Source organism: Ptiloglossa arizonensis, chromosome 12 (genome assembly GCF_051014685.1).
Source record: "Ptiloglossa arizonensis isolate GNS036 chromosome 12, iyPtiAriz1_principal, whole genome shotgun sequence".
NCBI classification, from domain to species: Eukaryota; Metazoa; Arthropoda; class Insecta; order Hymenoptera; family Colletidae; genus Ptiloglossa; species Ptiloglossa arizonensis.
In genome coordinates this window covers 2,569,485-2,583,700 of record NC_135059.1, presented here as the reverse complement: position 1 = coordinate 2,583,700, position 14,216 = coordinate 2,569,485, and the positions used below count along the sequence as shown (strand labels likewise).

Here is a 14,216-nt window from a genome sequence, read left to right as displayed (position 1 = left end):
TGTATGTTCGTCTCTTAAATACACAATTGTTTAGTTTAAATGCATATTCGTACATTGATTTTTCACAATGGTAAAATAAGTGTATATTAATATACGTATCGTTTTCTTTTTTTTTCCCCCTATCGCATACCTACATAAATTATCATTTTCTACGAAAACTATTCGAACAGATAAGACGAACCGAGGTCAGATCGGTTCCCTGATTTCATTAACGACGTTTCGTGGTGTTTCGTGGAGAATAATCTACGTTAGGCGACTAGGAAGCTAGGAAAGAGATTCAACGCTTCGCAATCAACCGAGGCTAGCCATCTTCGCAAACAGGGAAAAGTCAACCTGTTGACTATGTGGGTTTCTCGTTGACAGAACGAACAAAACAAGGAAATTATAACGGTCGTTCCGACAAATCTGTTGTCCCGTAAATGAAACGAATCTTTCTCGAATTAAATCGCGACCGAAGATAAAAAATGGATCGCGTACGCAAATGTTGTTTGAAAAATACTGGCTAGACGAGGGTGAATATTCTAAAACGAATGCTGAAGAAATCATTTCGAGTTAGGAAACCGAAATAACTTCTCGTACAAAATCTACGTTGAGCTGATGGAGCAAATATGACGAGAACCTTGAAAAAATCACCCAGTACTCGTCAATAGGAAAAATTTAATGTCAAATTTGAAATACTAAGACGTAACTAGGAAGAAATTTTGATACTTGGCTGATTTGCATCACCTTTTTTCAGTATTACGAATTAAATCGAATAAGAAGTACTTCTAGCTGTTTCAAATACATTTTTATATTCTTACAATTTCATCTTTTTATCATTTGACATCTTTTGTACTTAAATAAACCGATTTTAAAAGTACGTATTAGAGTTTGAGTCAGGTGTCAAGTGCATAGCGTTTATTGTAACTTGTAAGTTTATTTTAACGTGGGAACATACAATCAGATTTACTTGGAAAATGAATCGAGATCTACTATGTAAATTTAATTTGTCAATTTTTACCGATATTAATTAAATTTCTATGTCTGCGTCTTCTATCATTCTCAAGAGTTCCTTTCGAAATGAGTCAATGTTTTCGATCGAAAGATTAGAAGATTTCTACACATCGTATTGCTCTTAACAAACCTGTTTTCTACTATGGTTCAATTTACATAACGCGTGGGGCGATATTTCATAAATTCAGTTAACCAATATACACATTTTATGTACAGAGTGTCCCGAGTTTTTTCCCGACAAACTTGCGAGAACTTAATCTATAGGCAAAAATAAATAAAAAATATTATATAAAATTTGGCAACAAATACTCTGTTGTAAACAAATATTGTACGCACAAAATACGTAACAATATTTTCCATTGCAGCGCACAGAAGTTTGCGCGTTTATCTTGTCCGGGTAATTGCACGTTTTTTTATCATCTGGCAACAACTCAGTGTTGTTAATATCCGGAATAATAAAAAACGATTACTCGATATTTTTATTCGTCGTTTCAAAATATTGTTTCTGTGCGCAAATACAAGCTCGACATCGACGAACAATAGAATTTATTACACCACGTAATACCTAGATATTTTATCGAGTTTCGGTAACTGTGTTTTAATTCTTTGCATCATTTTTTAATGGGAAATAATTTTTGCACGATAAACCTTTCGTTTCGTAATTCCTCGTAAGTAAGAATCAAAATATTTCATGCGCAAAATATTTGTTTACAACTCTGCAACAAAGCATTTGAAGTCAAAGTTTATATTGCACAATTTTCTTATGTTTGTCTACAGTTTCTCGCAATTTATTAGAAAAAAAACCAGAACACCTTGTAACTATCAACGACACAAACTCATTAGCAGATGATAAAAAAGACGTATAATTACGCAGATTGTATAAACACGTAAATTTTCTCTGCATTGCAATGGAAAACGCGTTGTTACGCACATATTTTATGCGTGCAACATTTGTTTATAACTCTACGACAAAGCGTTTATTGCCACACATTATGCATATTTTTACGTAAAATAGGATTCCGAAATACAGAATATAGATTAGCAATAGAAACAAAAATAACTTTGTTTCTATTGCTAAACTCGAAATAACTTTGAAAATGTTCATCTGTCACAAAATTAATAATATAATTCGAATCCCTTTTCAAAATCATGAAAAATATATTCCAATTTGATCTTTTTCAATCAGTCATCCACGAAATAATTCCTTCTGTCAATTTACGTGGAAAATACCTTGTGGATTAATTTCTCGCACTTAAATCGGAAAAAGTAGATAAAATTCCCGCTATTTAACATAGAAAAACCACAACTTGTATAGTTACGTCTAGCATCCAAGTGCATCCATACGTGTACTTTCGGTGCAACTACGATGCAGAAACGTAAGCAGCAGCCTGTATTCTCGTTACGTTTGATTACGTTACGGTGACCCGTAGAGTTAATTCCGGTAGTCACTTTCTATAATCGATTCTGACGAGTGCATTATACGAATGAACGGTTCCCGGGGCCGAATCGACCGCAACCGAGGATATGGACGTCCCGAGCAACACCGCATTCCCCTCAAAAACCGCAATCGTCTTCGTGTCGAATCGAAACGGTCGATCGCTCCTTTCCGTCCGTGTAATCGTTTTCTATTGTTCTTTCGGGCGATTTCGCGCGCGAGATTCGACCACGACGTCGCAATCTTCGCGCAGAGAACGGTCCACGGACGAAAAGGGTGGAAACAAGGGCGAGACAGAACACGGTGAAAGGATTGACAGCACAATACCGTTAATCCTCATTCGTTTCGAAGGCGCGTCAGCCGAAAACGCCACACACCGTACGCCACCCGTCCCGCGCAGTGAAGATTAAAAAGTTTTTGCGGAACTCGACGAAACGCAAAAAATCCACAATGGAACCGGGAACAGAGCGGAAGGAACGACCATGTTGGTAATAAGAGAAGTGAGAAAGCTGACGCGCGTCATGGAACATCTGTCCCGGTGGATCTCCGAGCGTTAAACTAAGATTTTACGAATCTAGGAATTAGATTTTAGATTTTTTTTTTTTATATTTATCAGTCACGATTTCACGAAATAAGTAGCGTTACGAAAGGGGTCGTTGTTACAAAGGTGTCGACAGAAGCATTGCTGGGAGTAACAAAATTAAGAGAGTTACTTCAAAATTGTTAATTCGTGTGAAAAATTGTTTATACAGATATGATTGTATCATAATGATACAAAACTCCCATGAGTATAGTCCACGTAATTGTTTCAGATTGTAACTCCGTTATTAATGTATTTAGGAAAAATGTAAATGGCTCGAAGAGCGTTGCATTTATAAGACCTTGGATTTTTTCAAATTTAACAATGCATATGTAATTAAGAATTGCATACTTTCTTTAAATGGAAATTCATATCTTTTGTTGCACAGATCCAATCTCCTGACCACTTTACGTAAAAAATTATGAAGGTATTGTGGCAAAAAATTGTTTTACTAGTTATTAGTTATTAGTTTTCGAGATATTTTCAAAAAAAAACTTCATCGAAGAACCGTGTTTACGTTTACAACATAGTCACGAAGCGTTTGAGCATCTTCTTCGATAAAGATATTTTTTGAAAATATTCTCGAGAACGAAGTCATTTTCTTGCCACAATACCTTAATAATTTTTCGCGTAGGACGAATAGAGGAACAAGAAATATGCATTTCTATTTAGAAATAATATTTCTAATATTTTCTTCTAATATAGAATTCATCATTCTATAAAAAAAGAAGGCAATTCTTAATTGCACGTGCGCTATGGAATTTGAAAAAAATCTAAGGTCCTACAGATGTAGCGTTCTTCGAACCATTCACCTTTTTCCTTTGACATTCTTTCGTAAATGCATTAATAACGGAGTTATGACCTGAAACAATTGAGGGATCACCCAGTATACTATGAAACAAATCTATGAATTGTGTGCTTGAAAATCAAAGACCGAGATACCAACAAGTGTCTTCGAAATTACTTTTTACTTGGTAATACGTGCATTCGATAATGTAGAAAATTCGAAGAATTTATATACTGTTAAAAAGTATCATTCGACAGTACCTAGTGATCAAACACTGAACTTCTTCGTTTAGCCAAAATTGTATACCAAAACTTGTACAAAAATGAAATTGCATACAGTGAACTTCACAACGAATGCTAATTTTCTTCTGAGAAGATTTATACAGTCACAGCCTTTTAGATTACGTCGTTATTACAGTAAACACACAATATCGTAAAACGTTAATAAATTGTATAATCATCATTCTCCTGTTCACGTTTCTACGCAAAATTCAACTTCTGACGTATGTATTTCTACATACCTGCCAGTTGCCCTAAGAAAATAAATCCCACCATTTTTCAACCATTTTTTTGCCCTTATTCGAATAATGACCTAGATTGAATAATCGAACCACTGTACTCTGTAATTATTTTCTCTCAAACGTCCCATCCTGTCCCAAATTCCCTTACAACTTTACGTACAAGTTTAAACCCTATTCATTAATTTCATTCCCAAAAATTTCAAGTAAATCCGCAAAACATCATCGATACTTCGCAATAATCAATTCGCGCGATTGCGCGTCGCAAGACCGATCGGTCGACGAATGATCAACGAGGGAACCTTCCATTTCGATCGGCTCTGGTATTATTTAGGTTAACGGGCCAGTGTGAAGCTCGTACGAAGCGTATCGTGCGTTCACCGTGCGAAACACGGGCCTGTGCCTTTTGGACGGTTGACCGAACCCATGTGGGACACGAGATTGTACGTTAAAGGGTTAAGAGCTTTTTACAGAGAACTGTCCAGACGGTTCGAAGGAGGCCCGGATAGAAGGTGATGTAAACGTAGATACAAATACGCCCGATGATGATACCAGCGCTAATGACGGCGGTGAATGATCACGGTGGACCGCAAATTAAAATCCTGGCAGGAGAAATCTCGCGCATCCCGTTCGTAGGTCGTTCAATATCGTCGCGCGGACGAGGCTTGACGATTATTTGCATTTGCCGCGGAGCAGGCGAGGGGAGAAACTCCGCGAGATGATCCTTCCGTTCGCTACATCCTACTCCCTCGCATAAAACACCGTCCGAAGTTATTAGCCATTCGAATATCAACCGCCGTTGGTAGAGAGCAGTCCGTTACCACTGCTGCAGGAATATTGGCACAATATAGATCCGTGTGCTGGAGATAGATCGTAAGCATGGACCGATGGCCGGCTAAAGCAGAGAGAATAATACTCGAGGCGGAATCGATATATGGGAGAAAGAGCTCGAGGGGGAAAAAAAAAAAAAGAAAATTGCCGGGGATATCGTTATTGTCCACCCGGTTCGACTTCGTATTACCCAATAATTAGTCTTCCCTGGGAAAATCGTTTCCGCGATGAACATTAATGAGATTCTTTCTTGGCCAAGGAGTTGTTAACGATGATTCAGCTTCCCGAGGAACGTTTATCGCGTTTTATTGTCATGCTTGTAATATCGTAATACCGTTTTGTATTTCGCGATCGTATTCTCTCAATTCGTGGCATACGTACAGTCCCAGAATTCGATGGTCGACCGGTGCTAGGATGTTTCGTGAGTAGAAATGGAGAAGAAAAGATAAGTAAACAGAGTCGACGAACACCGATTTTTCAAAACGATTACCATACTTGTCGATACAAGACATCGTTTAAAGATAGTTAGCTTTTCTGTACGACTGATCGATACTTAACGGTACCAATGGAAAACGTTACGCAAACATTATCGATGTAATTTCATAGTTTTGTTACAACTTTTTATACGACACATTTTTCTTATTTCTACACATAAAATATACCGACACCGTTTGATCGGTAATAATTTTCATCGAATCACGTCCGTCTTCATTTTATTGTCAGTTTCACCCCCATTTACACTTATTGGCATTTATTACCAAAATACCAAAATTGGCATTTATTTCGATCAAAGGAAATTGGCATTTATTTCGATCAAAGGAAATTGAAAAATCGTTACTTTGAAAGCACAGTGTCGAAAAGTTATCGATCTATCATTGTACGATCGTTGGGTCGCCCCTTTTTCTCGCCGGTCGATGAAACGCGGGGAAAGAAACCTGGTGTAAAAAATCGTTGGCTCGTTTACGGGCTTCCGGAGGGACATTAATTTATATTTAATTAAACGTTTCTTTACAATATCCGTTGGAAAAAGTTTCGCGCGAAGTGTGTGTGGCTTCGCGAGAAGTCCGTGAAGTGACACTCGGTCGTCTAACGCCAAATGCTTCTCCATCCCTGATACATCGAGGTACGGTGTAGAAAATTAGTTAACGTTTAATGAAATTCTCGATCGCGTAACCATCGTCCGTTTACATTTAATAACGTTATAACCGGTGAAATTTCTCCTCGAGACTTTCTGTTGTGTAAACACCCTCCCACGGGTAGATGTAAATCCAGCCGGTTCCCCTCCAAATAGAAGTCGTTGAGGATTAGATTGAATTCGGGAACAAACACACAGGAAGGGTTTCGAATCGAAGGATCGTACAAACGAGAACTTTAAAATCAATCCGGAACTGAAAGATCCGTACGAGCCAGACATAGCTTTACGCGCGAATTCCCCGTACCCAAAGGGGTGGATCATCCGATATTCAACGCGTCCAACGAACCCAGCGCGCCCAGCCTAATTGCAAAGTTGGCGAAAACAAGAAGTATCCGGCAAACACGGAACGAGTAAATACAGTAGGGTTCGTTTGTTCAAGGGACGGAGAAGTGGTGCCATCTCTGATTCTCCGGCATAATGGACGGATCCGGGAGCAAGAAAGTGAGGGGGCGCGAAGATGGGGAGAAGAAACAACCGAAGGTAGAAAAGTGTTCCTTACTGAAGAGCAAAAAAAAAAGAAAAAAGAAGAAGGGGGAAAAAAAACTCTTGTTTGCAGGTCATTATAGCATGTCAAAAGGGGGGATGAAGATTTCGCTGTTTTTCCCTAGCCGACCTCTCGCTAATAAAACAGAGCTCGTCGGAAGGATACGTTTGGGAAGGTGAAGCGCCTCTAGCATCATCAACCCCTACCGGTCGCACAGTTTTCGTCTCGGTGCTAATTAACGTTTATTTGTACGAACTGACCGCCTCGAGTGGATTGTGTTTATGTTTTATTTTTTATTCAGCTGTAAACGCTTCCGTGTATCTTCTATCGGGCCGATATTACGCAATAAGGTCGCCACGATCTCTCGCGGTCATTGTTTCTCGAGAATTTTTAATCGATCCACCGAAACATCCGTAAAAAGTGTGCTTTGAACCGTTGCTGTATTAACCGTAATATACTGTACCAACATCTTTCATTTTACGATAAAAAGACGAGTTCCCATCTTGCCCTCGTCGAGCGTACTCTTCCTTTCTTTTCAGAAAAGAAAATGACATTGCTCGAGAGCTTTCTATCGCACACTTCGTACTCGTATCGATACTTACCGATAACTTTATCCACTTGCGTTTCTTACTTGCGCTGCACCGTTACGTCAATTTTTCCTTTTCTTCGTTGTTACGTTTTCTAATGTTTTTTAAAATTAACGACTGTTCTACCATAGGTCTTGTACTTTATTACTTTGATAATTCTGTAATCGAGTTTTAATCTCTGAAACAAAATATCCATTTGCTACAGAGAGACAAAAATAAGTAAATAATACGTCGAGAGAAATTTAAATATAAGAAATAATAATTCTCGGAATGACTATGTAATCGCTGTATTATTCGTTTTTTTCTGACAAGTATTAAACTACTTTACCATACTTAAATGGTAAGAAACATTACTAGAGAAATAAGTTACAAAAAAAAACAAAAGAAACGCTTTACGTAAATTTAATGTAAAAATTACTGTTTTATACTAGAAGCCACGTTTCAACAGTTTTACGAATAGTAATTATTGTTTCCACTCGCGACTACGTTGTAACATCTTCCTTGTTCACCGTAATAATTAAAAAAAAAACAATACACTTCGAAAAACGCCATCATCTTTACCGAAACGCGAAACAAGAAACTTCGTTCGTTTCTCCTCTTGCAATATTTATTTGTCTTTACTTTTATTGCCTACTTTCGAAACACTCCGACAACGTTTTGCAAGATCGACTCTCGTTTTTCCGTTTATTAATATTTCATCGTGGACTCGATTAGACCGTGGACTTGATTAAATTTTTTTTCCAATCCACGGCGCTTCATAAATCTGGACAAATGGAATTCGTTCGTTCGTGCTTTTCGCAACCACTCCGTTTGTTTACGGAGAAATATTAACACGAATTAGCTCTTCCTCCGGAAATTCCGCAAAGATCGGATTCTTTGATTAGCGATTCCGATTGTGCATCGTGCACGGGCCCTCCGGTTGCGAATTGGATACACTGCGAACCAATCATAAATTTATAATACTTCATCCAGCCGCAGAACGTGCACGAATCGCTGGAAGTATTTGCGCGATACGTTCAGTTATCGTGCTAACCTGCCACCAACCTCGTTCCTGCTTCGTCACTCGCATTAACATTTTAATTAACGACGCGCGCGGGCAAACACGACGGCCGCCTTACGACTCGGAACTCGTCAACGGTTTTAACAAATGCTGTGTGGAAAAAAAGAAAGAAAAAAAAGGGAACGACGCGAGTTAATAAAACCACATCTTACACTCGATATCGGGGATGTTGAAAAATACTGAAACACGATATCGTCAACGTGAAACTATACCGAATTAAAATTTTCATTTCGTTGCTTTCGAAAACATGGAACACGGAAGCGACTTTCGCCTATTTTTACAAAAACGAACCGTATAAATGAATTTCCATCTGCAAAATTCTATCGATCGTGTTGATTTCTTTTTGTTTTTCTTCTTATCGAAAAATATCGATATTTCGGAATAAATTTCCCTGCACGTCGAAACGTAATGTTTGCACAACATGTATAAAAATTCTTCGTTTACGAGTTTCGAATTGTATGGTTTCAAAAATCTAGAAATATATGATTGAATTCTTCGAAGTTTTTTCCACGAAATAAGGTTATTTCTAGGGTAGTTTAAATATTGATACCGCGAGGAAGTGTCGAAGATTACGTTGTACCTTGTTATTTGAATTAAAAAGAACGTAGTACTGAGTCAACTGAAACACCTGATCCATTATAACTTTCAATTGTTTCCAAGGCTCCCCCATCTATTACACAATTAATGCACAATGGCCAATTTAAACCATCTAGAAGGACAAAATTGTAAACGAGAGAATTATGAATGTTCCTGTTCCAATTTGATCCGTTGTGAAAGTTAGTTTTAAGAAATAAATCGTGTCGTTTTCATACGTGTCGATTTACATTATCCAAAAATTCATTTATCCTCTCCTTTGTCGATTGATTCGTATAATCGCGGTTCTGCTGTATTTTCAGCGCGATCGCGTAGAAAGCGCACAATATCGTTCAGTTTCGATACGCTCGTGTATCAATATTCTCGAAATTCGTGACATCGAATGTAAAAAATGATCGTTTCCGCGCGGGATGACGTGGCAGTGTCGTTCGTTGACCCAATTAAATGCCACGACACTCGTTAATACGCGCCACGTTTTAATTACTTCCAGACTCGTGTTATTGCGGAACTGATACGGTAAATCTTGAACTTCGAACGCGTTTCGTAAGCGGCCAGAATTCGAAGATTCGGTGACGAGCAGTTTCGATAACGATAAAGAATGCGAGAGGTAAAAAAAGAGAAGAAAAAGAAATGACATCGTTGCGTAAACACTTTGAACAAGTGTACGTAGAAGAGACTTATTAATTACGGTGAACGAGTTACTCGTTTCACGCTACCGTGTCCAAGGGAATTATACAGTCCGTAATTGTTGCAAAGAGAACACTCAATAATACGTTTCGATTCGCATTACTCGAAGGGTGTACCGAAACGTGTGTGGTTTTTGAATATTCAATCGGTTAATTAATAGAAATCCATTTTCGTAGACGTTGTATTGTACATAGTTTGCTTTATTCTTGTGCGTCAATACCCAAACCTTTGTCACGCGCTTATAATACGCATGTAAGTATAATAAATAGATTTCAAGTATCTAGTATTCGGTGAAATATCGACGAAAATGTCACCGGCACGTAATATCGAACATATTATACTTTCCATTGGTAAACATTATTCATTGTTCCCGTATCGCTTCAACTATTCGCACGAATGAATTCTTTGATTAATTCTCGAAACACGGAACTCGTGTTTGTAACCATTGATTAGATTTCGTAGCCACGGTAATAAAGTTTATTCGAGCACGCTAATATTTCATTTCGCAACCGAATATCATCAAGCTCAGACGCAGACGATTTTCTGCTCGTGCAACGTAACCGAGTCACGATTAAACTTGATATATTGCTATTTATATATCAGCGAATTCTAATCTAATAACATGCAAATATATCTTAAGACGACTCAGCGCATAAACCAACAACGTTATCGCCGGAACATGATAGAACTCTGTGCACATACAATCTTCTGGGCAAAGAAACCCAAGCACTATTTCAGGATTATTAACGACCGGTAAGTTACAGTTTATATCAGCGTATTCCCCGATCCTTTGTAATCTGCGATATACAGACCGATTCTTAATTGTATATCCCCGAAGGTTAATACAGAATGTATCACGAACGAAAGCGTGATACGCAAGTGTTATTTTTAATCACGAGGACTTAACGAGAACACGGACGTGACCCGATCCGATGTTATATTTACCAGCAGTATATCTCGCTATTAATACAAATGTTATGTCAATCGCTTTCACCCGTAGATATTTAAGTTCACCGAAACTTAAACGACAAACATTACGTCGACTAATGGAGCGATGAGTCGATGGCACTTTTGGTTCATTTTTCACAAGCGTGAAACGAAATGTTCGGTGAAATCGAAAAGATGGCGATTCTGTGTGCAAAGATGAACCGAAAATGTCGAATAAAATGTTTTCCCGCGAAACTTCATTTTCGTGAAAATCGATTTTGAAAATTCATGAGGTACGCGAGTGAGTACGACACGGCTTGCGCGGTTCTAAATACGTCGTTAAAAAATAGCAAGATGGACAAAAAACAGATAATATTGTACCGTCATTAATATTTACAAATGCTAGCACAAATATAAATAACGATACAAAATAGTGTTTCTTTATTTTGCTCTTTAATTACTTCCTTAGAATAAGTTATGTTATAGTTAGATTATATTAGATTTAATAATTGATATCTGTGTAAGTGGATTTAATAATTAATATTGATATATTATTGTATAAGTAGATAATATTAGAATTAATAATAAACCTTATGTTCAATGTTATGGTTAATAAGAGTTTATTCGATTCTATCTAACCGAAAGTATTATTTATCGTTCTATTATGACTTTTTCCTAGTTTTCTCATTTGTTCTCACTTTATGTTTCGATAATCGGGATATTTTATGTCAGAAGCAACATTTTTAACTTTAAATAGCCGTCATTTCTTCATAAAGAATTATTTCTTTCTTTATAAGAATTATTTCTCGCTTTATAAAGAATTATTCATTTGTTATTTTATAAAAAGCTGTGATCGATCATAGACAATACTAATAAAGAATATCAAGTCACAATAATTTTCTTCTCGGATGTTTTAAACGACCAAAAACTTGCCAAACACAAAACAATGTTGTTTTCGATTCATCAACTTCAACAAGTAACATTAAGTAAAATTAATATTTTTTACTTACTTTTCTTTTTAAAGAATGAGTTTGTAGTATACTAACAAATTAAAGTAAAAAAATAATCACCAAGCTTAAAAGATAAATTACAAAGGTGACCTTAATTTTCGTCCCAACAGCTTAGTTATTCCCCTTAGAGTAACCTGAAGATTCATTATACCTTCTCAATGTCTGATGAGATTTCATTGATCTTGTAGCCGAAACGGCCACCTTGTGATTCACTTTAATAAATTTCATATATAACTAAAGCAGACATTTCTATCGTTTTTGAACACGAAGCCACAGTACTACTATCGGTTACCGTGAAGCTCCACAATCTTAACGTAAAAGAACGAAACAAATACTGTACAAAATGTAACTGAAATAGGTGACTAAACTTTAGGAACATATTCTTGTATTGTACAAAATGTAACTGAAATAGGTGACTAAACTTTAGGAACATATTCTTATATTGTACAAAATGTAACTGAAATAGGTGACTAAACTTTAGAAACATATTCTTCGTTTTATAAATGAAAATCGTTGTCTGTAAAATTTTGATTTTGAAGTTCATTTTTTCTCCGATAAAAGTGTGCAATAATAGCTCTTAAGATCGGACGAGGGACATTAGAATCAGCGTACATTGCAGTAAGTACGAAAATGATCATTCCATATGTAAGAGTTTAATAATTACAAAGCATTTATTCAAATGGTAGTTTAATCTAACTGTTTTAATCCAGCGAACGGACATCCACGTATGGGTAAGCTAATCGAAAGTTCAGAAAAGGTTATAGTTTCTATCGAGAAACTTTTCCTCAAAGACGATGCCAAAAGTACATTTAGTTCGATCCACTGTCACATTACAATTAGAGAAACTAGAACACTCTTGTACAGTACAGTTATGAACATATTCTCGTTCATACGGTAATTTTCCAGACGATTTTTGTAAATTAAAGAAAAGAGAACTACTGAACCCAAACCACCAAGATTTTATACAGATGATTATTCATGTTTCGACTAATTACAAGAAGAAAAAATATCAAATAATTATCGTAGATATTTACATACCGATATTTTGTATTCTTATTTCAAGACCTGGTTAAGTTTTGAGTAATATCGATTCCTAAATAATTATGATTATTTCTTATACTTTTTGAATTTTTTATATATATGTACGTACAATATTTGTAACAATTTTTAAAAATGGTTTCAACAAGTTAAATATATTATTCTCTATCTTCTTTAATAAAATTCACAATTTAATCAAATCCTATTTATTGCACACTTAAATCCATATTCTTTTCGCTAGAAATCATTGTAACGTTTTCATTTTTATTAATTTTTCTAAGAGCTTGCAGGCCATATTGACACATTCATAAACCCCCAAGTTTCTGGTAGATAAAAAGTTGAAAAACACTGCTCCAAATTTCAAACAGAAGTGTACTCTAAGAATTGTTGAATGTCAACAAAGACATTTGGTTGATCGTCAACAGTGTTTATATCTCGAAATGGAGTAACTACCGGACCGTACTATCACGATATTAATACGAACTGTTTTCATTCTTCGAATAAGTAAAATACGGTCATAAAATTCGGCCACCTGTTTCAGTTTCACCCTGTATATAGTAAGGATGTAAAATTCAATAATTATGGCATCGTTGCACACGAATTATACCTATCGTATATCTACCCGCGTTTTCTTGACGTAGTGTTCTACACCGATCTCCAGTAGTTCCGTTAGAAATGGCGAACAGCTCGTTAAGAAAGTTTTCGTTTCCGTGACGCGTACTCGGGCTGGATTCAGTTGTCTGTTCTCATGTCCATTCCCGTGAATGAACTTTACACCATTCATTCGCCTCGAGCGTCGACTATAGAATAGTCGACGTTGGTGTAAATATTAGTTATTTTCAGAAATCTGATTCTCAGTTGATACATATATCGCGCGTTCTAGAACATAAATTCTTAATACCATATTGAAAGATATGACATTAAGGAAATTCCTGATATTTGGAAATTTTATTTACGAGACGTCTGATAATAATTTTGCACACCTATATTAAAAGTACATACTTTGAACGATATCTCTGACAATCATCATTGGAGAAGTTTGATTTTATAGAAAATACGAGCGTTCTCGTATGACACAGTTTAAATCTCAAAAATATAATAAATAAAATTAGAAGTTTTTTGCACTAATACAAAGGATAAAATTTCCTTGTTTGTTATTTCTCATTTTGATACCTACGTTCATAAAACTTTTCTGAAGAGATACCTTTCTAATCGTGATTTCTATTCAAATTAAAATCGTGCACAATTAAAATGATATTTTTTTTCCAATTTTCAAAATAGCAATAGAAGATTGGATTTCTTTTCAGCGAAAAGTTTTCATTTTTTAATACCTTTATCTTTTCACGCGACACGTTACCTGATACCCGATACATATATCACCTCTACTCCCTAGTTGTCGCACGGTGACCAAGTACGACCACCCGTAACGATTGGATAGCTTTATTATAACGAGATGCATGGTAATACCTCGATATTATTTATACAACGAGC

The 14,216-nt window shown here is 36.3% G+C and overlaps 1 protein-coding gene and 1 long non-coding RNA gene across 4 annotated transcripts in view; one reads left to right on the top strand and one right to left on the bottom strand.

Moving 5' to 3' along the window:
• Window positions 1–14,216, bottom strand: part of Mdy (diacylglycerol O-acyltransferase) — a 243,134-nt gene that overhangs the window by 227,232 nt on the left and 1,686 nt on the right. The window lies entirely within an intron of this gene.
• Window positions 9,704–11,123, top strand: LOC143153284 (uncharacterized). The gene is made up of 2 exons (XR_012993751.1): window positions 9,704–10,503; window positions 10,589–11,123. It is a non-coding gene; the product is annotated as an uncharacterized LOC143153284 (long non-coding RNA).